The 12,816-nt window shown below is 49.9% G+C and overlaps 1 long non-coding RNA gene across 1 annotated transcript; it reads right to left on the bottom strand.

The window, feature by feature from the left end:
- Positions 1-7,789: 7,789 nt before the first annotated feature.
- Positions 7,790-8,818, bottom strand: LOC142929311 (uncharacterized). The gene is made up of 2 exons (XR_012945590.1): positions 8,415-8,818; positions 7,790-8,136 (listed from the first exon to the last, which is right to left on the bottom strand). It is a non-coding gene; the product is annotated as an uncharacterized LOC142929311 (long non-coding RNA).
- Between the last annotated feature and the right edge of the window lie 3,998 nt (positions 8,819-12,816).

Below are 12,816 nucleotides of genomic sequence, written 5' to 3'. Positions count from 1 at the left end.
CCAGCGAGGTGCGGGGTGTGGGGGAGTCGGATGATTGGGGCCACGTGCCCCATAAACGCGCGGCCAATGAGCACGAGGAGTGAGTGGGGCCCATCCCGGTGCGTGTGCCACGGTGCTTAATGACCCCATGGAGCCCCTCAATGAGTGGCTCTGGAGGCACGTGCTCAGGCGGGGCTCATTCACGCGGCAGTGCTGATGGATAAAAAATCATTCCCATCTCCACCACCCCCTTACCCATGCCAACCTCCACTACCACCCACAAATCTCAACCTCCACCCCCACACATCCTCACCTCCACTACCCCCCCACCCACCCCATCTCATACACCCCTTCAAGCATCCCCACCTCCACCCCCCCTCCAATATGCTTTGGGATCGTCCGAGAGGAGCGCCGAGAGGGAGTGGCGAGGTTTATCCCAACAAGGAGACTGGGATTGAGGGGTGGCCTGGGTCTGTGCCTCCTGCGTGTTGGGGCGACGTCTCCTTCCCAGGTCGACTTTCATTAACAGCTTCAACGATGTCACTAAACTGCGTCTGTTCACGTGCTCGTCTGTTTTTCAACGTAATTTCAAACGTTCATCTCTCCATTCGTCTTTGCACACTTTTCATATTTTTGTAAATGTCCATCGTATCCACGTATAAAAGTCGGCAGTATTTAGCGTACTGAGAATGTTTTAACGGTCTTCCTTGTGCAGATTGATACTTGGCTTTCATGATCAAGTTCCATGTTTCAAAAGCAATCATTCCCACTCTCAGTTGCTTGTCATAATTTCATCCCGGACCGACTTTAACAGCTGCCCTACGTACACACACACCCACTGATGTGTTTCCATATTCTTTGGTTCTTTCGGTAAAGTCACGTAGAATGAAAATAAAAATTATTTTAAGAATAACAAATAACCACGACGTTTCGATTGCAACACAAGCGGTCGAAACGTCCTGGTTATTTTTTTTATTCTACTTGATTTGACCGAAAGAACCAAAGAATATGAATTCCTGCAGTCACGAAAGTTCTTAGTTAAGATGTGTTTCCAGTTGTGTCTGGATAACAGAGATCCCAAACTACAACTTTGGCGAACCACCACCACACTATGTGTTTCCGCCTTTACCAATTGACTCCCCATTGGAATACAAATTAATTGGTTCCATGCTGCATGCGCCCGATGATTGTTAAACAAGTCTCACGTGACACGCGAAGCAACCATTAGAGTTTTGATTTTGCACTGTACTTGGCGTTATACTGAGCAAGCTGCGCCACTGTGATGTTGATCTTCTGGGGGGTAATGGGATGGGGGAGAATATTGCCAAACACCTAACCAGGGTCTAGGGATGATCAGAGCCCCTCCTCATGAATCCCAGATAGATGTTGGTCCTCTACAGGGGTTTGATGGGATCACAGATTACAATTATATTGGTGTCCACGAATTTTGGATGAGCTCCAAACATAATTAGACGACTGTCAGATCACATATTGAGGATTGTGGTTTACTGTGTTGAGATTTGGTCCAGAAACCAGCTGAGAAAGGGTCTTGGAATGTAAGGAAATGGTCACCCTCTGGTAACGTAAACGTCAATGTCTTTATTTCACATTGACCTTGGCAGTGTTGTGTTCTTGTGATTGGAACAATGTGGGTTGCGCTGTTTCCTCTGTGGATAACATCTCATCAAAAGGAGACAACACGCATTATTTACGGTGGATATAATCAGGTCAACTATTCACTCAGGGTATTATCCACTAATTGACGTCCACAGCATTGCAGTTTGGAGTTCTAATAATGTGTATTGCATCCTTTGTCTTGTGGCTTGCCGAGTTACTGATTGCATGATGTTGTTGTTCATGAGTCGACCGAGGGGAGGCCCAGGTCCCATTCAGTTAATTGTCACTGGTGTTGATCGTAAGCGGGAATTGAACATTGGTCGCCAGTTGAGTAGCACAGCATGCTAACCATTGCACTACCACTCCCCCCACACACGCGCACAAAGACTGTAGGACCATGTGTTATTAGTGAGTAGCACTTAATGCCGGATCGGTACACGAGGGGGTTGGGTCGCGAGCACCATGCCTGACCACCTTTGTCTCCCTAATGTTTACACACCGTACTCGGAACTGATTAGAGGCCGAGTAGACCTAGGTAGGCTTAGGATCGGTAAGATTGAATCTTGGTCGCAGCCAATACCAGTGACAAACTCCGGTCATTTCTTTAAACGTTGGCTTTCGCGACCAATATCATCCACTCGCCTTTTGCCCATCCAAGGACGGGTGTATTGCAGTAAATCTGAAACTTGCAAGCGAAAAGCAGACCGCGACGTGATATATTCATTGCATGAATGCGTGTGCAATTTGTAAGAGCGCGGTGAAACAGACCTATTTCATTTAAAGGTTATAATCCCTTGTTCATCTTGACGTCCTTTTTACTTCTATGTCTCAATAGCGTTACGGAGATCGTGTGACGTGAGGGTTCTGCCTTTGTGTAGAGACACAGCTAGAGGTCTCTGGGTGTCGCGCCAGCTCCAGTGTTGGAGGGGCGCCGAGCGCCCGGTGCCTCGATTGTTGGAGTTAAGGGCACTTCACCTGAAGCGAGGAGCTCCGATTGTTGGAGTTAAGGGCACTTCACCTGAAGCGAGGAGCTCCGATTGTTGGAGTTAAGGGCACTTCACCTGAAGCGAGGAGCTCCGATTGTTGGAGTAAAGGGCACGTGACCAGAAGCGGGGAACCATGCCTTGATGCAGCAAGGGGCGCGGCCAGGGGATAAAAGGGGAGGGCCGAGGGGATTCGGGGCTCGTTTCGGGCATCAAGCTCGCTAACACACACGCACATAATGAGCAGCCTAGAACAAGTTAACCACACTTAACAACGAAATTCGGTGTACAATGAATTGTTTAATAAACGCGTTGCCTCCTACAACAGTGTGTGTACCTCAGGTTACACACTACATTTGTATGCGAGGAGGGGGGAGGAGGCGCCTCTGCCCCCCATGTGGGGTGACGTCAGCCGCTATTATTATGAATGGGGGGGGGGTGTCCATTTGGAGGACGTCACCTTAACACATTCCTGCGGAGGGAGCTGATAAGGAACGTTGGGTTGCTCGGTCAATGGCCAGGGTCAACGGCGGCACCACGTGGTGTATTCCGCAAATATTCCCGACTGTGAGGGCGGGCACAAGCCGGCGTGAGTAGGTTAAACGTTTAGTTTTATAAGGGCACCACGGGGTGACCAGCCGCTCCCCACCCAGCCCCACCCCTCCCACCCCCCACCCCTCTCAACCCCCTACCCCTCCCTCCCCCCACCCAGCCCCACCCAGCCCCACCCTCCCCACCCAGCCCCTCCCCACCCTCCCCTTCCCAACCAGCCCCTCCCCACCCTCCCCTCTCCACCCAACCCCACCCCTCCCATTTTATCCGGATACACGTGGGCAGACATCCACAGACATACACAATTAATCCCATGCCTCCTGTGAATTCATCCCGGTTGGGCCTCCAGTCCACTACGTTTCCTACCAGTATGATTATTGAGAGGGCTGTTCGATGTGGGGTGACGTCACCTGCTCATGATTACTAATGGGAAGGTCCATGATTAGGATGCAACCTGTTCATGTTTGTTAATGAGGGGGACTGGTCGACGTGGAGTGACTTCACGAGCGTTGCACACAGACATTCTTGGCTCATTATCGTCGGTAATAATGGGGGGGGGGCTGTCCATTTGGAGGATGTAACCTGTTCATGAATATTAATGAGGGGGGCTGGTCAATGGCTGTCGGGTGGTGGCAGGTTTAACGACACTTATATAGTTCCGAGATCCAACCGAAAAAACCCTCTATTATAGATTGGGTCATCGCTTCCGTAGCGCAGCGCGATAACCTCTACAGACCGCTCCCCATGCACGAGGGCACTCACTCCATGTTGCAGAGGATCGCTCCTCTGAACAAGATACTGTGGCTCAGTTTGCAAGTGCGGGTTCTCGTTGAGTCAATACCAAGTTTTACATTCAAAGCTGGCTGGCAAGTCGAGGACCGCCTGTATTGGGGGCTCTATACATTCCGAGGAGTCATGAAAAGCTCCAGGTGTCTCTAGGGGGTAAGTTTGCGACGACTATCAGTCGTCTCTTGCTATGGTTCGTTGGTCACGTTGCTCAATGGAAACGTCCCCCGCACGTCGAGGCTCTGCACCGACCGATGCAGCCAGCCGAGCTCGCGCTCAGGCCGTGACACACGCAGTGTCTGAAGGGCCACAGCAGTGTCACCAATTGGCCCCAGGTCAAACGGGGACGTTCCACCTCGGCTCCTAGAGCACGTGTCAATCGACCACCATTACCCTCACATGAGCCATGGCCATGTCCCCCATGGTGACGGCTACCAAGCTCCTCGCACCCAAGGATACATTGCGGCATCATGAAACCAAGGACCTCATTGGAAAAGCCTCCAATCCCTCAGTGGATAGAACAGCTCAAGGCTTGGCAACAGCTTCACAGATCACTATACAACCTTGCACGTTGGAGGGCGGGGGTGGTGTCACGCTCACACAAGTTTAGCCAGGAACCGGGACACAGCATCAAGTCAAGATCATATTTATTGAGCAATTGGTACAAAGGAGCGGGACGAGCGATGCCCAGAGCGTCAGAATTAACGAGCGGCTGAAGCAGCTCCAAAAGGGATCTTTAGCCCCACGTTCGACCCGAAGCAGGAGCCTCCAACAGCCAGCGTCAGGAAAGCTGCAATGGCGTTACTTGGGCTCCTCCGTGGCCGGCGCCAGCGTCTTGGGCTCCTCCGTGGCCGGCGCCAGCGTCTTGGGCTCCTCCGTGGCCGGCGCCAGCGTCTTGGGCTCCTCCGTGGCCGGCGCCAGCGTCTTGGGCTCCTCCGTGGCCGGCGCCAGCGTCTTGGGCTCCTCCGTGGCCGGCGCCACCGTCTTGGGCTCCTCCGTGGCCGGCGCCACCGTCTTGGGCTCCTCCGTGGCCGGCGCCACCGTCTTGGGCTCCTCCGTGGCCGGCGCCACCGTCTTGGGCTCCTCCGTGGCCGGCGCCACCGTCTTGGGCTCCTCCGTGGCCGGCGCCACCGTCTTGGGCTCCTCCGTGGCCGGTTCCTCAGTTTCGTCTCCAGTTAGAAAGTCGGCACCTGCGTTGTGAAAGTGGTGCCGGACCTGGCATAGGGTCAGGTGACAGGACGCGGGCCATCAGCAGACAAGACGCATCTTAAATTTGATTCAAAGCTTTCGTGACTGCAGTAATTCATATTCTTAGTTTTTTCGGTAAAGTCACGTTGAAGAGAAACAACAAAATAACAAAATATATATAAAACAATAAAAATTCTCACGACGTTTCGACCATAACTCAAACGGTCATCATCAGGTGTGTCGGTTTGCATAAATTTATTTTTAAAACGGCACATTTATTTAGTTGTAAAAAAACGTTGGCGTCACGCGCAGCGATTGGCAGTTTACCCAGGACTAGTCCATCTATTTTTTTAAAAGAGGGGGGAGACGAAATTTTTTATAATGTATGCTGTCTGAAAGCCACTGTAAGCGTGAACAATCAATCAAGAACTGAAATGATTTATCAAATCTTTCCAATGATTGCTAAGATAGAATCCATCTTCTCGGTTGAAATTGTCTCTGTGCTTGTATATGTGGATAGCCTCATGAACGAATCTCTCATGGAAGCCAGATGGCTTACAAAGAACCTCCGTCTTGGAAAAGTCAATGGCATGTGAGCCTACTGAATTAGAACAATGATCTGCTACGGCCGAGGTGTTGGTCCTACCGTGTTTAAGGTCTGCTTTATGTTCACAAATGCGGTCCGAGACATGGCGTTTGGTTTCTCCAATGTAACTACTACCACAGAGGCAACTTAGTTTGTAGACACCAGGGTATTGTATGTCCGGAATCACATCCTTTACAGACAGAACCAGATCACGGATTTTATGTAATGTGTTGAAACGGACCTGGATCTTGTGTTTATTCAAGATTTTGGAGATCTTTTTTGTGATCCCAGCAATGTAGGGTAAAGTGATGGTTTTGAAAGGCTCCTCAAGAGGGTTCTTCTTCATGGTTTGAGTGATAGCTTTGCGGATTGTATAGTCGGAGTAACCATTAGCCCTAAGAGCTTGGTGTACATGCTTGAGTTCACTGCTTATGTGTTCCTGGTCGGATATGCATTGGGCTCTATGATACAGAGTCTTGATGAGAGAATTCTTCTGTGATGGATGGTGGTGGGAATCCGGTTTCAGGTAAGCATCCGTGTGGGTAGCTTTCCTGTAGACAGAGTGGCTCATTGAACCATCAGGTCTCTTTTTAATTAGGACATCCAAAAAAGGTATCTTGCCATCTATTTCGACTTCCATGGTAAATCTGATGGCTGGGTGTATGGAATTGATGTGGTCGAAGAATTGGTCTAGAGCAGGCCGGCCATGTGGCCAGATGACAAAAGTGTCATCCACGTACCTCTTCCATAAGGTTGGGCGCAGAGTGGCAGTCTGGATGGCGTCAGTCTCAAATTTCTCCATGAAAATGTTAGCTATAACTGGAGAAAGGGGGGAGCCCATTGGGGTGCCCTCAGTTTGTTTGTAGAAAGTTCCATTCCAAGTGAAGTATGTATTGGTTAAACAGTGTCTCACCAGGGGGGGTACCTCAGTGTTTAGTCCTTGATGAACCAAGTCGTCAATGATTGCAATGGTGTCAGGTACAGGAACCTTGGTGAATAAGGAAACTACATCAAAACTGACAAGCAGGTCGTCTGGGGACAGGGAAATACCCTTGATTGTTGATACCAGGTGAGTAGAATTTTGTACCGCAGGAGGTGGTCTTTCCAGTGAAAGGGCGCAGGATTTCAGACAAAAAACGAGCTAGTTTGTAGGTGGGGGAGCTGATAGTAGAGACTATGGGACGAAGAGGTGTATCAACTTTATGTATTTTTGGTAAGCCGTATAATCTTGGTGGCCTGGCAGCATATCCGACCAGGAACACATAAGCAGTGAACTCAAGCACGTACACCAAGCTCTTAGGGCTAATGGTTACTCCGACTATACAATCCGCAAAGCTATCACTCAAACCATGAAGAAGAACCCTCTTGAGGAGCCTTTCAAAACCATCACTTTACCCTACATTGCTGGGATCACAAAAAAGATCTCCAAAATCTTGAATAAACACAAGATCCAGGTCCGTTTCAACACATTACATAAAATCCGTGATCTGGTTCCGTCTGTAAAAGATGTGATTCCGGACATACAATACCCTGGTGTCTACAAACTAAGTTGCCTCTGTGGTAGTAGTTACATTGGAGAAACCAAACGCCATGTCTCGGACCGCATTCGTGAACATAAAGCAGACCTTAAACATGGTAGGACCAACACCTCGGCCGTAGCAGATCATTGTTCTAATTCAGTAGGCTTACATGCCATTGACTTTTCCAAGACGGAGGTTCTTTGTAAGCCATCTGGCTTCCATGAGAGATTCGTTCATGAGGCTATCCACATATACAAGCACAGAGACAATTTCAACCGAGAAGATGGATTCTATCTTAGCAATCATTGGAAAGATTTGATAAATCATTTCAGTTCTTGATTGATTGTTCACGCTTACAGTGGCTTTCAGACAGCATACATTATAAAAAATGTCGTCTCCCCCCTCTTTTCAAAAAATAGATGGACTAGTCCTGGGCAAACTGCCAATCGCTGCGCGTGACGCCAACGTTTTTTTTATAAATAAATAAATGTGCAGTTTTAAAAATAAATTTATGCAAACCGACACACCTGATGATGACCGTTTGAGTTATGGTCGAAACGTCGTGAGAATTTTTATTGTTTTATATATATTTTGTTATTTTGTTGTTTCTCTTCAACGTGACTTTACCGAAAAAACAAAGAATAAGACGCATCTTCCCACAACACTCACCCGTGGCATGTCAGATGCGCATTGAGGCCAGTGGTGGCAGAAAGCGTCGCTTGCACTCAAGATTTATCGTTTTCAATAGACCAACGAGACCGGCAGATGCACCAGTTCCACACCACAAGGTTTACGAACCGGTTGTCACACGATGCGTTACTCACAGCAAGGTTCAGTTTCGAGATCTCCCCGGATTCGGCCGCCTGCCGCCACGCTGCCGGGTCGCCGCGAATCGTCGCAGCGTCCACGCAGCCCCTCGTGGTCCCTGGGATCAGGGTGGGAATGGGCGAGGGTGGGGGTAAATCGAAGCCTATGGAATCACGAACTAGTACGACCGCATTCGTTGTTGGTAGGCGCAACGGCACAAAATGAACCCAAGTAGCCACTGTAGAACAATGGTAATGGAGTCGGCATCGGTTGGTGGTTAACAGCAAAAGGGGACGAAGTAAAATAACCAAAATGGGTCCCTAACACCATCAAAGCTTCGAGCCCACATCGACCCAAATCGATCCCTGGGTGCCTGGCAGTGGCGCGAGAACTCACAGCCTCCCAACGCCATCAGCACCGCGCCCACCAGCATGAGACTCGCCGATGACTGCATCTTTTGGTAATGTTGCGAGCGCTGATGCTTGAACAAAACAAGTCTATATCCCTCACACCTGCTCGCCACACCTCCGCTTTATACCCAGCGAGGTGCGGGGTGTGGGGGAGTCGGATGATTGGGGCCACGTGCCCCATAAACGCGCGGCCAATGAGCACGAGGAGTGAGTGGGGCCCATCCCGGTGCGTGTGCCACGGTGCTTAATGACCCCATGGAGCCCCTCAATGAGTGGCTCTGGAGGCACGTGCTCAGGCGGGGCTCATTCACGCGGCAGTGCTGATGGATAAAAAATCATTCCCATCTCCACCACCCCCTTACCCATGCCAACCTCCACTACTACCCACAAATCCCAACCTCTACATCCTCACCTCCACTACGCCCCCCACCCACCCCATCTCATACACCCCTTCAAGCATCCCCACCTCCACTACCCCTCCAATATGCTTTGGGATCGTCCAAGAGGAGCGCCGAGAGGGAGCGGCGAGGTTTATCCCAACAAGGAGACTGGGATTGAGGGGTGGCCTGGGTCTGTGCCTCCTGCGTATTGGTGCGACGTCTCCTGCCCAGGTCGACTTTCATAAACAGCTTCAACGATGTCACTAAACTGCGTCTGTTCACGTGCTCGTCTGTCTTTCAACGTAATTTCAAAGGTTCATCTCTCCATTCGTCTTTGCACACTTTTCATATATTTTTTAATTGTCCATCGTATCCACGTATAAAAGTCGGCAGTATTGTGCGTACTGATAATGTTTTCACGGTCTTCCTTGAGCAGATTGATACTTGGCTTTCATGATCATGTGCCATGTTTCAAAAGCAATCATTCCCACTCTCAGTTGCTTGCCATCATTCTCATCCCGGACAGCCTTTAACAGCTGCACTATGTATTTCCGCCTTTACCAATTGACTCCCCATTGGAAAACAAATTAATTGGTTCCATGCTGCATGCGCCCGATGATTGTTAAACAAGTCTCACGTGACACGCGAAGCAACCATTAGAGTTTTGATTTTGCACTGTACTTGGCGTTATGCTGAGCAAGCTGCGCCACTGTGATGTTGACCTTCTGGGGGGTCATGGGATGGGGGAGAATATTGCCAAGCACCTGACCAAGGTCTAGGGATGATCCGAGCTCCTCCGCATGAATCCCAGATAGATGTTGGTCCTCTACAGGGGTTTGATGGGATCACATATTACAATTATATTGGTGTCCAGGAATTTTGGATGAGCTCTAAACATGATTAGCCGACTGTCAGATCACATATTGAGGATTGTGGTTTTACTGGTAGGAACGAAGTTGTAAACTGAGTGTACCAGCCTGCAATAGATTAATGTGTCCGTCCGTCCGTCCCCTTTCAAAAGCCCCATACTACCGTATACCGGGAAACAATTCCTAATTTTAAAATGCAATTGTTGTCATTCTTTTTTTAAAATGCAATTGTTGTCATTTTTCGGCCCAGCCCTTAACGATTTTATGATACATTGCTCCAAATGAGCAGATGCAGTCAATAAGGATTTCACCATTCCATTCCTCTACAGAGGTTAATTTGTCCGAAGAACCCTCAACGATTTTGAGGGCAAAAAGGTGGGAAGACGCTCTCAATTTGCACAATTTTACGTAACAATGTCATAAAATTGCGCAAAATTCCAATGTTCCTACCAGCCCACCCTGCAGGGACCTGTACTGTGTTGAGATTTGGTCCAGAAACCAGCTGAGAAAGGGTCTTGGAATGTAAGGAAATGGTCACCCTCTGGTAACGTAAACGTCAATGTCTTTATTTCACATTGACCTTGGCAGTGTTGTGTTCTTGTGATTGGAAGAATGTGGTTTGCGCTGTTTCCTCTGTGGATAACATCTCATCAAAAGGAGACAACACGCATTATTTACGGTGGATATAATCAGGTAAACTATTCACTCAGGGTATTATCCACTAATTGACGTCCACAGCATTGCAGTTTGGAGTTCTAATAATGTGTATTGCATCCTTTGTCTTGTGGCTTGCCGAGTTACTGATTGCATGATGTTGTTGTTCATGAGTCGACCGAGGGGAGGCCCAGGTCCCATTCAGTTAATTGTCACTGGTGTTGATCGTAAGCGGGAATTGAACATTGGTCGCCAGTTGAGTAGCACAGCATGCTAACCATTGCACTACCACTCCCCCCACACACGCGCACAAAGACTGTAGGACCATGTGTTATTAGTGAGTAGCACTTAATGCCGGATCGGTACACGAGGGGGTTGGGTCGCGAGCACCATGCCTGACCACCTTTGTCTCCCTAATGTTTACACACCGTACTCGGAACTGATTAGAGGCCGAGTAGACCTAGGTAGGCTTAGGATCGGTAAGATTGAATCTTGGTCGCAGCCAATACCAGTGACAAACTCCGGTCATTTCTTTAAACGTTGGCTTTCGCGACCAATATCATCCACTCGCCTTTTGCCCATCCAAGGACGGGTGTATTGCAGTAAATCTGAAACTTGCAAGCGAAAAGCAGACCGCGACGTGATATATTCATTGCATGAATGCGTGTGCAATTTGTAAGAGCGCGGTGAAACAGACCTATTTCATTTAAAGGTTATAATCCCTTGTTCATCTTGACGTCCTTTTTACTTCTATGTCTCAATAGCGTTACGGAGATCGTGTGACGTGAGGGTTCTGCCTTTGTGTAGAGACACAGCTAGAGGTCTCTGGGTGTCGCGCCAGCTCCAGTGTTGGAGGGGCGCCGAGCGCCCGGTGCCTCGATTGTTGGAGTTAAGGGCACTTCACCTGAAGCGAGGAGCTCCGATTGTTGGAGTAAAGGGCACGTGACCAGAAGCGGGGAACCATGCCTTGATGCAGCAAGGGGCGCGGCCAGGGGATAAAAGGGGAGGGCCGAGGGGATTCGGGGCTCGTTTCGGGCATCAAGCTCGCTAACACACACGCACATAATGAGCAGCCTAGAACAAGTTAACCACACTTAACAACGAAATTCGGTGTACAATGAATTGTTTAATAAACGCGTTGCCTCCTACAACAGTGTGTGTACCTCAGGTTACACACTACATTTGTATGCGAGGAGGGGGGAGGAGGCGCCTCTGCCCCCCATGTGGGGTGACGTCAGCCGCTATTATTATGAATGGGGGGGGGGGTGTCCATTTGGAGGACGTCACCTTAACAGATTCCTGCGGAGGGAGCTGGTAGGAACGTTGGGTTGCTCGGTCAATGGCCAGGGTCAACGGCGGCACCACGTGGTGTATTCCGCAAATATTCCCGACTGTGAGGGCGGGCACAAGCCGGCGTGAGTAGGTTAAACGTTTAGTTTTATAAGGGCACCACGGGGTGACCAGCCGCTCCCCACCCAGCCCCACCCCTCCCACCCCCCACCCCTCTCAACCCCCTACCCCTCCCTCCCCCCACCCCCCACCCAGCCCCACCCTCCCCACCCAGCCCCTCCCCACCCTCCCCTTCCCAACCAGCCACTCCCCACCCTCCCCTCTCCACCCAGCCCCACCCCTCCCATTTTATCCGGGTGTCCGGATACACGTGGGCAGACATCCACAGACATCCACAATTAATCCCCTGCCTCCTGTGAATTAATCCCGGTTGGCCTTCCAGTCCACTACGTTTCCTACCAGTAATGCCCACTAGGAGCGCAATTGATATATAACCGGGTGTCCGGATACACGTGGACAGACATCCACAGACATACACAATTAATCCCCTGCCTCCTGTGAATTCATCCCGGTTGGGCCTCCGGTCCACTACGTTTCCTACCAGTATGATTATTGAGGGGGCTGTTCGATGTGGGGTGACGTCACCTGCTCATGATTACTAATGGGAAGGTCCATGATTAGGATGCAACCTGTTCATGTTTGTTAATGAGGGGGGCTGGTCGACGTGGAGTGACTTCACGAGCGTTGCACACAGACATTCTCGGCTCATTATCGTCGGTAATAATGGGGGGGGGGGGGGGGGGGCTGTCCATTTGGAGGATGTAACCTGCTCATGAATATTAATGAGGGGGGCTGGTCAATGGCTGTCGGGTGGTGGCAGGTTTAATGACACTTATATAGTTCCGAGATCCAACCGAAAAAACTCTATTATAGATTGGGTCATCGCTTCCGTAGCGCAGTTCGATAACCTCTACAGACCGCTCCCCATGCACGAGGGCACTCACTCCATGTTGCAGAGGATCGCTCCTCCGAACAAAATACTTCTTTGGGTCAGTTTGCAAGTGCGAGTTCTCGTTAAGCCAATACCAAGTTTTACATTCAAAGCTGGTTGGCAAGTCGAGGACCGCCTGTATTGGGGGCTCTATACATTCCGAGGAGTCATGAAAAGCTCCAGGTGTCTCTAGGGGGTAAGTTT

This window comes from Petromyzon marinus, chromosome 29, assembly GCF_048934315.1.
Source record: "Petromyzon marinus isolate PM22_M1 ecotype Great Lakes invasive population chromosome 29, UKy_Petmar_22M1.pri1.0, whole genome shotgun sequence".
Lineage (NCBI taxonomy): Eukaryota > Metazoa > Chordata > Hyperoartia > Petromyzontiformes > Petromyzontidae > Petromyzon > Petromyzon marinus.
This window is presented reverse-complemented; position numbering and strand designations above follow the sequence as displayed.